The following is a 12,897-nucleotide window of genomic DNA, read 5'->3' as shown; positions in this document are numbered from 1 at the left end:
GCTGGGTTTTCGATTGGATTCTATTCTATTTGTCTTGGAATTCTAGTCGTTGAAAACTCTAAATTGAAGTTTTCCTCGAAGCAGAATTTTTCGTCAATACTTCTGACATATGAAGTAAAGGATAAAGTCCTGGCGTTGGTCAATCCGCTTGGGATGTGCACCCTCCCTCCCCCCGTTCACTTCAATTCAGAATCGTTTTGAAGTTTACGAACGTGTAACTGGCCTATACAATGACTTGCGGTGGCTAGCCGATGTGTCAAGTCAGTGTTTTTATCCTCCCAGACAAGTCTGGGACCAATTTATCGACCCCGGCAGGATGAAAGGCTTGGTGAACACTATCGCGGATTCGAACCTCCGATCGATCGTGCAGGAAGTGGAACCTCTAACCGCTACACTACACCCGTACTCATATATTTAACATAAATTATTATTATTATTTAATATATTTATTATATTTATTTAGTAGTATTAATTATTCACTTATTACTTATTTGGCGCATGTTCAGTATTTATTGGACCTATTTTCACCAGAAGAAATAACGACGATCTTGTTGAGCGCTGAAATCCCTTCGGGATCAGTTTTTTTATCATAAGCGTACGACATCTACGTGTATTAGTTCATTTGTAGTAGTTCTAAAACTACTGCCTGAAGAGTTCCTACTCGGTTTTTTCTCCCTTTCCACTTCTGTTCTTTCTTAGCTTCTTAGAGTTTAGTTCTTTTGAGTGTTCGAAGTTTCTGAGCACCTCTGTGTTTATTTTTCTGTATTCTGTTTGGGACGGATACAAATCCTTATGTTTTCCTCCGTTGCCTTAATTTTTTAAAATGGTTCTTGGAGATCCGTGTAATGTTTAACAGCTTGTGTGAGCGGACTTGACGAGGATGTGTCCAAACTTAGTGAATTTACGAACCATTGGTAGGAAGCAACGCGGATGCTAGGGAAGATCCCAGTTATTTCATGGAGCTTAAACTACTCGGCGAACAATATGGAGACTACGCTAGAGGATCCTAGACAATATGTGCGCTTCGTTATCGCTCTCTTCTTTTTTTTACCGGCCAACTTATCCGAACAAGCGGCTTTTTTTCCCCGAGCACAACATCTGCTTTAAACACCCTGCACAACACTACGTCGAGTAAACAATTTTTGTCTTCAAGGAAAAACAAACATAATCGGCTGAAGCCGTGGATAATACACGGATTAGGCAGGCCTGTTGAGTTTTTCATTAAGCAAATACCGTGAACACATCATCATCTTCAATAAATTTTCGAAAACAAATTGTTTCACTTTGCAAGAAACTGATACAAATGGTAGTATGAAATAATATAAATGGAATCGTTTCTTATCCTACGTGCTCCAATTCTAGAGCTCACTGATGTTGTGAAAAAGCTCGGTCTGGATTCAACATAGATTTAATTCGTAGGTAACTTAAATTTTCACTTCAGACCTTGCTTTTTCAGTTTCGTTTTTTTTGTTTTGAAAATTTCGAGATTTTAATACAGATAATACATTACATTAATTACATTACAATACAGATAATTACATTCATATGAACATTTTCTATCACAAGAATCTACTTTTCCTCGTTTTTATGAACAAGGAGCGAGTTTTATCAGGGGAAATCAAGAAATGTGTCGCGTTCAGCATTCTGGTGTGCCTTGTGATCAGCAGACATCCGGTAGTATGTATGTAGATGAGTGTTATGAGGTTTCTTTCTATTACGGCACCGTCATTTACTTTTTTTCCTCACTACTACTACATACTCTGTTTCCACGGTTGAATCATATGTGGCTTGTCGGAATTTATTGTGTTCAGAAGAAGTGTGATAGCTCCGTGGAATGAGTGAATCATGTCACTCACATACTGCTACAGGTACAATATTTCTTCACTGCTATAGCTACGTACTTCGAGGAGCATTAAGGAGTTCTAAGGAGAATCTTAGGAGATGGTCAACAGAAAGTCTTTCACCTCTATACACTCCGTTGTCCGTTCCATGATCGCCGTAGAGGCGACACACTTGTTTAGCTTTTTTCCCAACTTTCAAATAGAAAAAAATAAAATTCGTTTGTATCTACGGTTTTATGCACTGTATTTTTACATTTTTCACTTTTTTTATTCACATATTACGGAAAGGAAAGAAAAGAGACCGTCTCGTATGTTCAAACAAAAAAACTCTGTCGTATGAACAGACAAAAAAAAAGAAGAGAAATTGATCTGAGACCAGCGAGTTTTGTGAAGCTTATCCTGGAAAACCTCAAATACCTATGAGTGATTGCTTCGAAAAATATTATATTTTTAGAAATTTCAAAATATACACGACTTATTTTGATGCTAATTTACGAACTAAAATTAGTTAGTAGTGGTGTTTTTACAACAAATGAACAGTATTGCAATAACCATATTTTTTTATTTATAAAATGTGTGACTTAGAATTAGGATAACATTTGTGACGAAAAAGTGCTGGAGCTGCTGGTGTTCCATGTGGATGACTGGACTGGAGTGCAAAGGGTTAATTTCATCCTAGAAAAAGTGAAGAAGACAAGTGTAAAGGACAAATGTTTTGTGTTAAAAACAATAACGTAATCCTATACCTTATCAACACGCTTCATTTTTTGAGACTGTATGTCCAGAACAAATCTTTATTTTCTTATCTTAGCACATTGCGGTCTTTAATTTTTATGCATCACGGGAGCTGGGTGTTATTTTTGATCTCTCGTGTGCAACCACTGGTGGGCTTTGTACTGTCCTCAGTTGTGGTAAATTTGTATGCGCACGTCTTTTTTGTTCTTTTTTTGTCAGTTTTTCTTTCGTTTTGGGTATAATAATGGAGGAACAGGATTACGCACGTAATTACGGATTGTCCAACGCGCCCAAATGTGTGCGATCCATACGTAGGTCGTTTTGTCATCAATGTGTGTTCCATGGGGTCACCGACTGTTTTCGAACGCATGAATTTCTCTCAAGGCTTTCTCTCAGAGCATTTTTTGCTAATAATTGTGGATTTCGCTGCAAAGGAGATTTCATTTCTGTTTTTTTCAATTTTTTTTTTTGGTGAAAAATTGAAGAACTATGTGTTCGTGATTCAATGAGCACGTTGCATATGAAGCTCGTTTTCTTTTCACAGCGCCTACGGCAACTACGTAAAAACGAGAAGGAAATTGAAAAGGAACAAAAAGAAAAGATAGAAGGGGAAGGGAGACGGCGAGTACTTTATCCCTTAAGGTTTTCTGTGTGTCTGGAGTTACCATGGAAATAGAACCACTATGGATCATTAATAAAATATTACAACGTAATATTGAAACAGCTGTTATTGAAGGGAAAAGTCTTCTGCTTATCAATATTCAATTCCGTGTTCTCTCTAATGCTAATAATTCCTCAGTTAAAGCAAATTTGTTTTATATTCTCAATGAAATGTTGTTATGATTGTCACGAAACCAGCCTGCAAACGCTCCGTTCTTCAGCTACATTACGAAAAAAATCGGAGAGGTTAGGAATGTACTTCTTTTACGTCTACGTTGTTTTTCTTAGCGCATTTTTTTTAGCTCAAAACTTCTTAAGTTTTCTATTGCTTCAAAGATGTTGCATGGATTTTTTTTCACAAGCTTTTTTTCTTTGATAGATTCAAAAACCAAAAAATTCCGCAGCGTGTATGAACAGTCGTTAACTAACTGCACTTACTCTTCATGAGGTTAATTTAAGAAGTGCCAATTTGGTTATTTCATTCTTCCAAACGTCGGAATAAATTTAGAGGACTGTTAGTGCAAAAGAAATCCAAGCATCATCCATCTTTCGCTCTTATGCAAATCGTACCCCTAGACGCAAATGAGTGCACTCAGTGGCGCCCAGCTAAGCTAACGAGGAACTTCAAAAGGCAGCTGCGAGGCCGTTTATTTTCGGGTAATCCATGAGTATTCGATTCTGGAGCTCTCCCTCGCTCTGTCCTGACCTTTGACGAGCAAATGCAAATCTGGTGACGCCTAAGTGGTCCTTAACGTCCGCTAATGCGTCCCCTTCTGTCACTGGAAGTGCAATCACTACGGCAATCGCTAATGGTTTCTTGTTAATCGTACGTAGTCTAGCTCCCAGACGTACTTCACCGATGCTAGGCGACGCTGCCGTCGTCGTCCTTGAAACCACTTTCGCCTCATTTCAAGTATGATGGCGAAAGCATTTTCTGCATCCGTAACAATAATAGTAGTGTGGTTCTCTTGGATCTGCCCGCAACCGGCTGCGAAACCGGTCGGCCGAAACAACCCTCAGCCTCCGAATGAGGACACTTTCCCATGGCATTCGGCGACATTCAGTCCATCGTCGTTTTTTTTTCTTTCAGCTTCGAACTCATCCATTTTCCTCTATCGACATTTCGTCATCGATTTTGTTGCAGCGTGAGTGTGCAAACTAAGCAGCCCGCTTTCACGTGCTGCTGTCTGTTCGTTTGGTCTGTGAGGTGAGCATGAGGTGGAACTATGTCGGCTGAGTTAACGCTACTGCCGAGACTCAGCAGCAGCACATTGCTGACATTGCTGTGATGTGTCGCTCAGCTGACTCAGCTGCTCGGAGAACGTTCCTCGCGGTCTGTTCCACACCTCCTTATTTTTCCCTTGTTTTCGTCCCACTGTTTCATTCCTAACTACGCTCAGAGCTCATTTCCCCACCTCACAATCACTGCCTGACGATCGACTACAATTCCTACCGTAGTCACTGGATCACATTCCACGGGTTGATCTACTTCAGGAATCGAAGGAAGAAATCCTCGGGGAAGTAACAGAATGACTCACCAAATCTACAAAACGACTTCTTGCCGCGTCCTCGGGGTGACGGCACGGCACACCTGTCACTCGTAGGTCCGTAATTAACCTCCCACACATCACACGCAGCGTACTCTGCCTCTCTGTCGTCTCACCTACAGCTGATCCTTCCTTATTTCCCACCTGTCTTTACGAATGCCATTGTCACTTATCCGAACCTCTCGATTTCTTTGCTACGTTTTTCTTCTCATCCTACATGGATTCCAGTGCATTTTCGCCAGGATAATCCTCCAGTGTTCTCTTTCCGTCTATCCAATATCAATGTTATTGATGGCGCTGTCTGGGCCACCATGTACATTTGCTTTCATGAAGAATTAAGTCTATTTTTTAGGGGAATGTTTTTTATTTGGTGGTTATAGGTCTCATGACCTCAGCTCCCTCTTTTATTTAATCTGCATGTGTCCTTTCGTATTTTTTTCTTCACGAGAATGTTTGTTTTGCTCTCCGCTGCGAGACTTAAGAGATTCTTATGCGTGTGCAAAGCGTGTCATCGTTCCTAACGGAAATTCGCACTTTCGCAGGATCGTTTCCTCAATTTTCACGAATGATGAGCTCCTTTGTGTGGACGACTTCCGTCCAGTGAAGTATGCATCGCATCACACACACAGAGGGAAGAAATTCGTTCGGAGCTCGTCATCGTGGCGTAGAGTGCTTCCACATCACTTCACCACTGACCTCCTTAACTATTCCTGTTTGTCCTGGAAGGTTCAAAATGCAGATCCTTGGTGTTCGGCAGGTATTTCCTGCTCGTTCCTTGATAGCTTTGCGTTCTTCGTTCGTTTCTGAGAAAGATATGTAGTGTTTCTTCTTGACATTGGAGTATTTCATTGTTCATCTGTGCACCTAAGATGAATGCTAAAAATTTCTGGGTGATTTTCTGACGTTGTGCACGCTCCACTGGTGCATTACATATGAAACCATTATTTACTTTGAAATGTAAGAACATTCCCGTAAAGGAGCAATGTTTTATGATCGCTTCCTTATTTTTACTCCTTCATCTCAACTCTTAGGAAACCTCTTAGAATACGTCGAGAATATATTCTGAAAATTCTAAAACAGTTTAAAACTAGCCATCAAAAAACTGAAGAATTCTGCTCTGGTTCTTGCTCATTAGAATTTTTTCACTTTAATTTTCTTCTTTGTTTTCAAGAATTCGTTTTGGGCTGTTGTTTTAAAGCGCATATCATTAATTCATCAGAGAGGTTAGTTGTTTGGAAAAAGGAAGAGAGAGCGGAAAAACAATCAATTGTCAAAGAAAGAACAACGTGGAATTTCTTCTTCTGGTCTTTGGCACTCCTTATTGTGTTACGTCTCCATTTTGCTGAGCTCTGCTGACGTTTTAGGGCAGAGCACAGCGACAAGAAGCACGTAATCGAGGACTCGTTCTTATCGGCGTCAACCCCATCGACACTGACGTTGTTCCAGTTGTCTCGCTGTGAAAAACCATTGTTGTTTGTTTTCGAAGAAAATTTCGCTGCAATTATACCGTCGTTTAAAATCGTTTGACGAGTGGTGCCGGTAATTTCCGCGTATTTGTTCCGTGCCGGGCACAAATTACGTATTATTCTGGACTTTTAGGAACTGTATGTACAATACACTGGGCTTCTTTTGAGAACGTGGGATGAAAACAGTTGGATCTTTGTTCTATATCAGTTTTTTTTTCGAATTGGAATTCTTGTTATTTTTATCTGATGTGACTGTTTAGATTTTTTTCCAAGAAAAATACTGTGAAATCTGTTGACAATGCCAAAAAAGGACATAACCTACTTTGTAACGAATAATTCCTGGTGTAGGAAATCTTCTCTAAAATCCTCTTTTCATTCTTTTCATTCTTTATAACTTTTCTACAGAACATTACATTGCTACCACTAATTTCTAACCGTAGATTCAGTAGAGTCACCCAACTTCCCCACTCCTCCTCCTCCCACCCTCACATTTCTTTTCTCATATGGATTCTGAAGATAAGTTTTCTCTCGCCTTTTAGTCCAGCTCCGCAGAGACTCTTCCCATTGACGTCAACTGAAATATTAGCTCGCCTTTAGCCGTGATATTGAAGCACCTCCATTTCTAGGAGCTTCTGCCTGTCCCCGTCCGCATCTGTCATAGGGCAGTATCATTTCCTGTGCTTCCATCAGGCAGCTAAGCGCAATTGAGCCGAGCTGCGACGCCAGCGAAACTATAATCCTCCACTTTTCATTGCAGCCACCCTCCTCGCAAAACACCTCCGATACAATTGCATCGCCCCTTCGAAGAGATTCCGCGATTGCTTGCGATTTTTTTTACACCCTTTCCATCCCCAGCTCGCATAAAATAACCCTTTGTAAGATCTTATTGGCCGTTCGTAGAATATTTAGTTGTTTGTGCTTGGAAGTAGTCTTTGGCTGTTCAGTAGAGCCACAGCGGACGAATGGCCAATGCAATTATCCGTCCGCTTGTTTCGTGAACACATGCACTGCATGCCAGAAATTTCGTACATAAGACCTTCCGACTACTCACCTCACGTGCACGCGTTTTTATCGATGAATTCTCATCAGAATTGCATAGTGCGGCCCCGTTTGACAGGTACATAGAAGCCGATTTCGACCCAGATCTTTAATACGGGCTAGCGTTTCCCTCTCAGCTCAACCGAGTTCAGCACACCACTTTTTCTTCTCGACCACATAGTTATTGCCGTAGGAGGAGCATATTCATCTTTTCTTCCTTGTTTTCTGTTCTTTCTGAGGTATCAATAAAGCTACCTGCGAGATTTTAGCAGAGAACTTTCTGGGATGCCCCTGTGATGAGTTTGTACTTTCTTCTAAATTTCTTTTTCCAAATCGCATAGTCATTTGTGTTCGTATCTTATTTGATTTTTTCTGGATATTCGGAATCTTCTGTGAAACACTCTTATTGAAACTCACACAAAGATTTTCCTTTTGTCAAGTTTTTTTTCAGTTGAGAACTAGGAAAATCTGAAGTTGGCGCTGCATTACCTTATTAAGGCCGGCGATAAAAAAATCCACTCTGAATATAATGTTCTAGTAAAAACAACTCTGCAGAGCCGTTACAAATCTTATATGCAACCTACGCTATGTAATTCAAATAGCTAATTATCATTTTCTTGGATAGTGTAATTTTTGAATTTCGTTCCATAGAAATGTACTAAATTCTACTTGAATTTCCGTCTTTTTATTAGAACTCTGGAATTTCTCGATAAATTAAATTTTAGACGAATTGCATTTGAATGGTTATCCGAATTTGACATTGTCTCCGAAATGGAATGTGGGTAGAAAAAATCAGCTCTCCACACTCTTAACATGTTCTGATTTCCAATCGCATTCGCTTTCCAATCAGGGGAAGAACGTTCTCGGAATGAACAGCACACTACAAATCTGTGAGAAAACAGAAAGCTATGAAAAAAAAAACAATAAAGCAGCGCAGCTAATCGATAATATGTTGTCATTGCCCACCTACGAGTGCAAGATCCACTGTTTTTTCCTATCTGCTCTGCCTCTCAAGTAAGAAGCTGCGTCAGAAAGGTTTATCTCGAGGTCATGTCCTCTCATGTTCTGCTGTCCTCACCACGAAGAAAATTCAAAAATACAAAGATTCCAAGATAAGAGGAAAAGAATAAGATTTTAGTTGCTCGCATGGGTACAAGAGAGGAGCAGAATTCCGAGTTCCGGTCCCGAAATTTCGGGAATTCCGGCGTATTTTTGCCCCAGAATTCCGAATTCTGACTTCAGAAATTTCAAGGCCGACTTCCTCTCACCTTTGGTGGGCACAATCTGCGCAAATTATTGTCTATTAAATATTGTTATATTAATAAATTGATATTATTGTCAATTATTTCATTATTATTGTTACTTTATTTATTATATTTTTATTAATTATTAATCATGTAGATTTCGACTGTCTGATGAATTTGAGCGTTCAGCTATTCGTGTGAAGACCAAATCGAAAATTCACCTCTTTTTGGAGCCAATGTTCGCCAAAAATTTGAGAAAAAAAAACACACGATGGCATTAAAATAACGACGGCATGGCCATATAATTCATGACATCATCTTTATTTATAATCTAGTGAAAAGTTCTGAGATTTCGTAGTTGTCCACGAATTCTTCAAGAAGCTGTAAGCTTATTTCGGATATTGTAACTCGTTACTTTTCTATTCAAAATGAAACTACTATCAAATTCTGCGAGTTATTAGAGGTTTGTGTCAAATTCTTTTTTTTCGGAAGGGAACATGGAATTCATGGAACTAAGTTGGCTTTTATTATAATAATCTATGTAGAATCAAACGCATGAACGAAGATATGAAGGAGTGGAAGAAAAGCAAGCTTTGCTCCATTCTTTTGTCTCCGCGACAATCCTTTTTCTTTTTTCTGTTGTCCCGCTGTAATTTGTCACAGCCAGGATATGCTTCGAGACGAAAACTCGTGGGTGAATATTGCATGGATTTCTAGATGTGGGATCAGCAGATTTTGTCGGTGTTTACGAAGATTTACGACACTGAAGTGAAAAATTCAGTGAAAAAATGATATTCGACCTGTACTGCGTGCTACTTGGAATATTCATTCGCTTTCTGTTGCTAATTATCGTGGATTTCTTTTGTAGTCGTTTCACAATGGAGTATCCACTAAAGAAGAGTTAATCATTCGTGCAAACAGTTGGAGAAAAGCGAACGAAAAAAGGCTACGGATATTGCAGGAGGTGTCATCCTTCATATCTTTAATCTCCGATCTGTAGTAATGATGAATCACCGTTTACAGCGCGGTCAAACACATCTTGATTCATGGTGCAACATTGCGTAAACGGCTGCGTACTATCTGTTCAGTCCTTATCCTCTCGCTAGTGGTTGCGACTTTACTGTGGAGCTGGAGCCAGCGTCAGCTTGACGGTGAGGTTGGGGCGAAGGTCCCACTGCCCAGACATTCCATCGAAATCAGAATTTGTCGCGGCACAGAGATTGCTGACTTCGCTTCGGATTACCTTTTAGCTTAATCCTCTAATCCATGGGGAGAGATCCCACCTGGTCTGATATCTTCCAAGACTAATCAAGCCTTTCTACGGGCATTAACCTATGCAGTAGATTTGTCATCCAGCACTTTTTGTTTTCCAGGGGGCGGTAGTGATCCTTATCTTTAATCGCTGGACTGTAATAGCCATGAATCATCTTTTGAGCCACCCTCTTCACTGTTCGATTAGAAATTTTCGTTGAAGTTTGCAGCGACTGAGCACCAACCGATTTATTCCTGCTTAATCCATAACCACGATATTCATGGATTCGCTGCGGTCGCATCTGATCCTAGTTGTTGTGATGCGGGTGTTTTCATCCTGACAACAGCAACTCATTAAACGAAAGTCATGTTGTTATTTTATACAGAATTACTCCCGGAAATTGCATGTGTGGGTTCGGGATTAGCAGCATTTCAGGCCGCAAAGCATCTCCTCGGACGGAGAAAGCGCAGCAGACGTTGCCACTGCGATAATTTGGACCTCTATTGTTCGCAGAGAGCGTTCTGAGTGGTCCCGGGGGTGCTCGGGTGAGAGCCGTTCGTCTATCGTCCGCTATCCGCCCAGTGTGTGCGAAGTGTCCTCGCCGAACCACAATTACTGCTCATTGCTGCACTCGTGCTCATCGGTTCTATCCGAGTTCCTAGTTACTGTCCAGTCTTCTTTCCATAAACAACATCATTTCTTCGTTGATATTGATCGTGTGGTTATGTTTTTAAGGAATCGACGGGGAAAATTCAATTGCCAGCGTCGCGGGCGCGATAGAAAGCCGAAGCGGCGATTGTGCTGACAACGATTCATCCATCTAGCCGACCAACTTCTCATTTCTCCTCAAAACATTTCGATCAGAACTTCAATATACATTCCTAGGATTTGACTCCACAGAAATTTGCCTCGCTCTGTCATTTAAAAACTTTTTAATTACGTTTTTAACTTTAATTTTAATTTTAATTTAGTTTTTATTTTAAATTCCTCTAAAACAGATGGAATCTGGCATTCCTAAATGCTTCATTTCCGGATCTCTGTTGTTTAATTTCTTTCTTCCCCTCCCGATCAGATATTTTTCTCGTAGAAGTCAGAGTGGCTACTCCAACGTCGCTCCACAAATAATTAAAGGCAGCAATTACGTAATTTCTATAATCTGAGGTATTATCCTCTGATGGTAGCGTTGCTGAGAGATGATGAGGTGGTAATTACGCGCTATCTGATACCGCAGGCAACTGTGTTTCCCACAGCACAACTGCATTTTTGGTGGATTATTCGAGAAATTTTGGTGCTATTCTGTAGACTATGGAAGAAAAACTCTTCTGCTGAACGCACAGGTCCCAGAATTCTTTAGCAATCTAGCTGAAAAACTGAGTAGGTCGATTTTCTTAGTTCTCTCTTTGGTTCCCAGAAATAGACAGAAAATCGATGTTAAGTTAATTTTCGTCGTAAATTTCTAATTAAATTCTCCGAAAAGAAACTTAGGTGCTGATTTTTGAAATGGATTTTTGACGTTTACCTACTCTCTGCAAAATATTGATGATCTAACGAATTGGAAGACATAGCGGGTAACTTGGCGAAAAAGAACGCCTTAATTCAGAAACATCTACTGTAACATACTACTGTAATGTACTGTTGTCGTCGTTGTGTTTTCTTTTTGTTTTATTTATGAAGGAAGTAAGCGTGGAAAGACTTCCACTTCAATTTTTTGTTATTTTTTGCTTTGTTTACTCTTCTTTTACGCTGAAACATGTGTGAATGTACATAGAATTTATGCAGATCTAGAACTGGAGCATTCTGGGGAATCATATTCCAATTTCCATTTTATATTTGGTGTATTTTTTTGTTTTCGTGCACTTAATGAGCGACTCATGAACGATATTTCCATCGTTTCTTTCCGAAGAAATCCTGCATTGTCCGCTCTAAAAGGGCAATGCATTTAGTCTCATCACAGTAGCCTTTTCTGGAAGCTGAATTCCCTGATATTTCATGCTATTCTCAAGCAATATTTCGTGAACAAACGAGGAATCAAGTGAGAGCGTTATTTCCGATGGTGTTTGTTTGGAATTTCAACTAATACTTCAGGAAAAAAACGATATTTTTATACTCTGCAAAAATAGTCCGATGTTGTTCATTGTGGTGTCAAATATTGACGATTAAGTAGCTTACTTTTTTGTGAGGCAAAACCTTTGTTTACTCCTCAGAATTTCTTATGTGAAAGATCAAAAGATAAACAGCGTGAGTTCATACATTTTCTTCGTATGATCTGCTCTACGGTTGATTTTAATGCAATCCTCCAGGGAATTGAAAAGAATGCGATCCAGAGCTCCGGAGCGAAACAATTCCACCAAACACAATGAATAATCTTTGATTTTTCCTGAATCATTGTGGTGTGTGAGAGCGCTGCCGTGGATTTTTCTCATTACTCGCATAATATCCACCAGAAAAGCTTACTGGGTCGGGGTAACACAACGTCGATGAAGTAATTTCATGGGAAAATATACCTATTGAATTTCTTCTTTGACGGAAACAATTACGTTATCCTTCTTATTCTGTCACTTATTTACTTTACTATAAGTAGAAAATGATGGAATTTTTCGAAAAATGAATGTTTTGGGGTTGTTTGAAGTTTTAGTTCTTCGTCTTTTCCTCGTTTTTTTCTTCGTCATTTCCTTGTTCCTCCTTCAATCTTTCGGCTTACGGCTTGCTTAATTTTGATCTACATTTGGTTCTCAGATGAAACAAATCCCAACAATCTCAAGAGAAGTCTGTAATACCACTCCGTTATCTACTTTTTTCATTTCTCTTTCTTTTTTTTCTCTAGAGAACGGTGTTTACCATTTTACCGACGTTGACTTATGCGTCTATCACGTGAATGGACGCCATCTGTCGTTTCTTTCCAAAATTTTCTCTCTTTGTCAAGGCAAGGTCAAGACCTCCAAACCCTCCATATTATCCCTCATGCGAAAGTGCTCTCTCACATCGAAAAACATTTGTCTTGCACAAGATTTCCAATATATGTCTGGGAAGCAGTAAATCTTCTCCCGACATCACTTGGTTTTTCTCTTACCGTAGTTTTATTTGAGGAGGATTATTCTCGTCAGGCACATGGCA

This window comes from Necator americanus, chromosome I (assembly GCF_031761385.1).
Source record: "Necator americanus strain Aroian chromosome I, whole genome shotgun sequence".
NCBI classification, from domain to species: Eukaryota; Metazoa; Nematoda; class Chromadorea; order Rhabditida; family Ancylostomatidae; genus Necator; species Necator americanus.
This window is presented reverse-complemented; position numbering follows the sequence as displayed.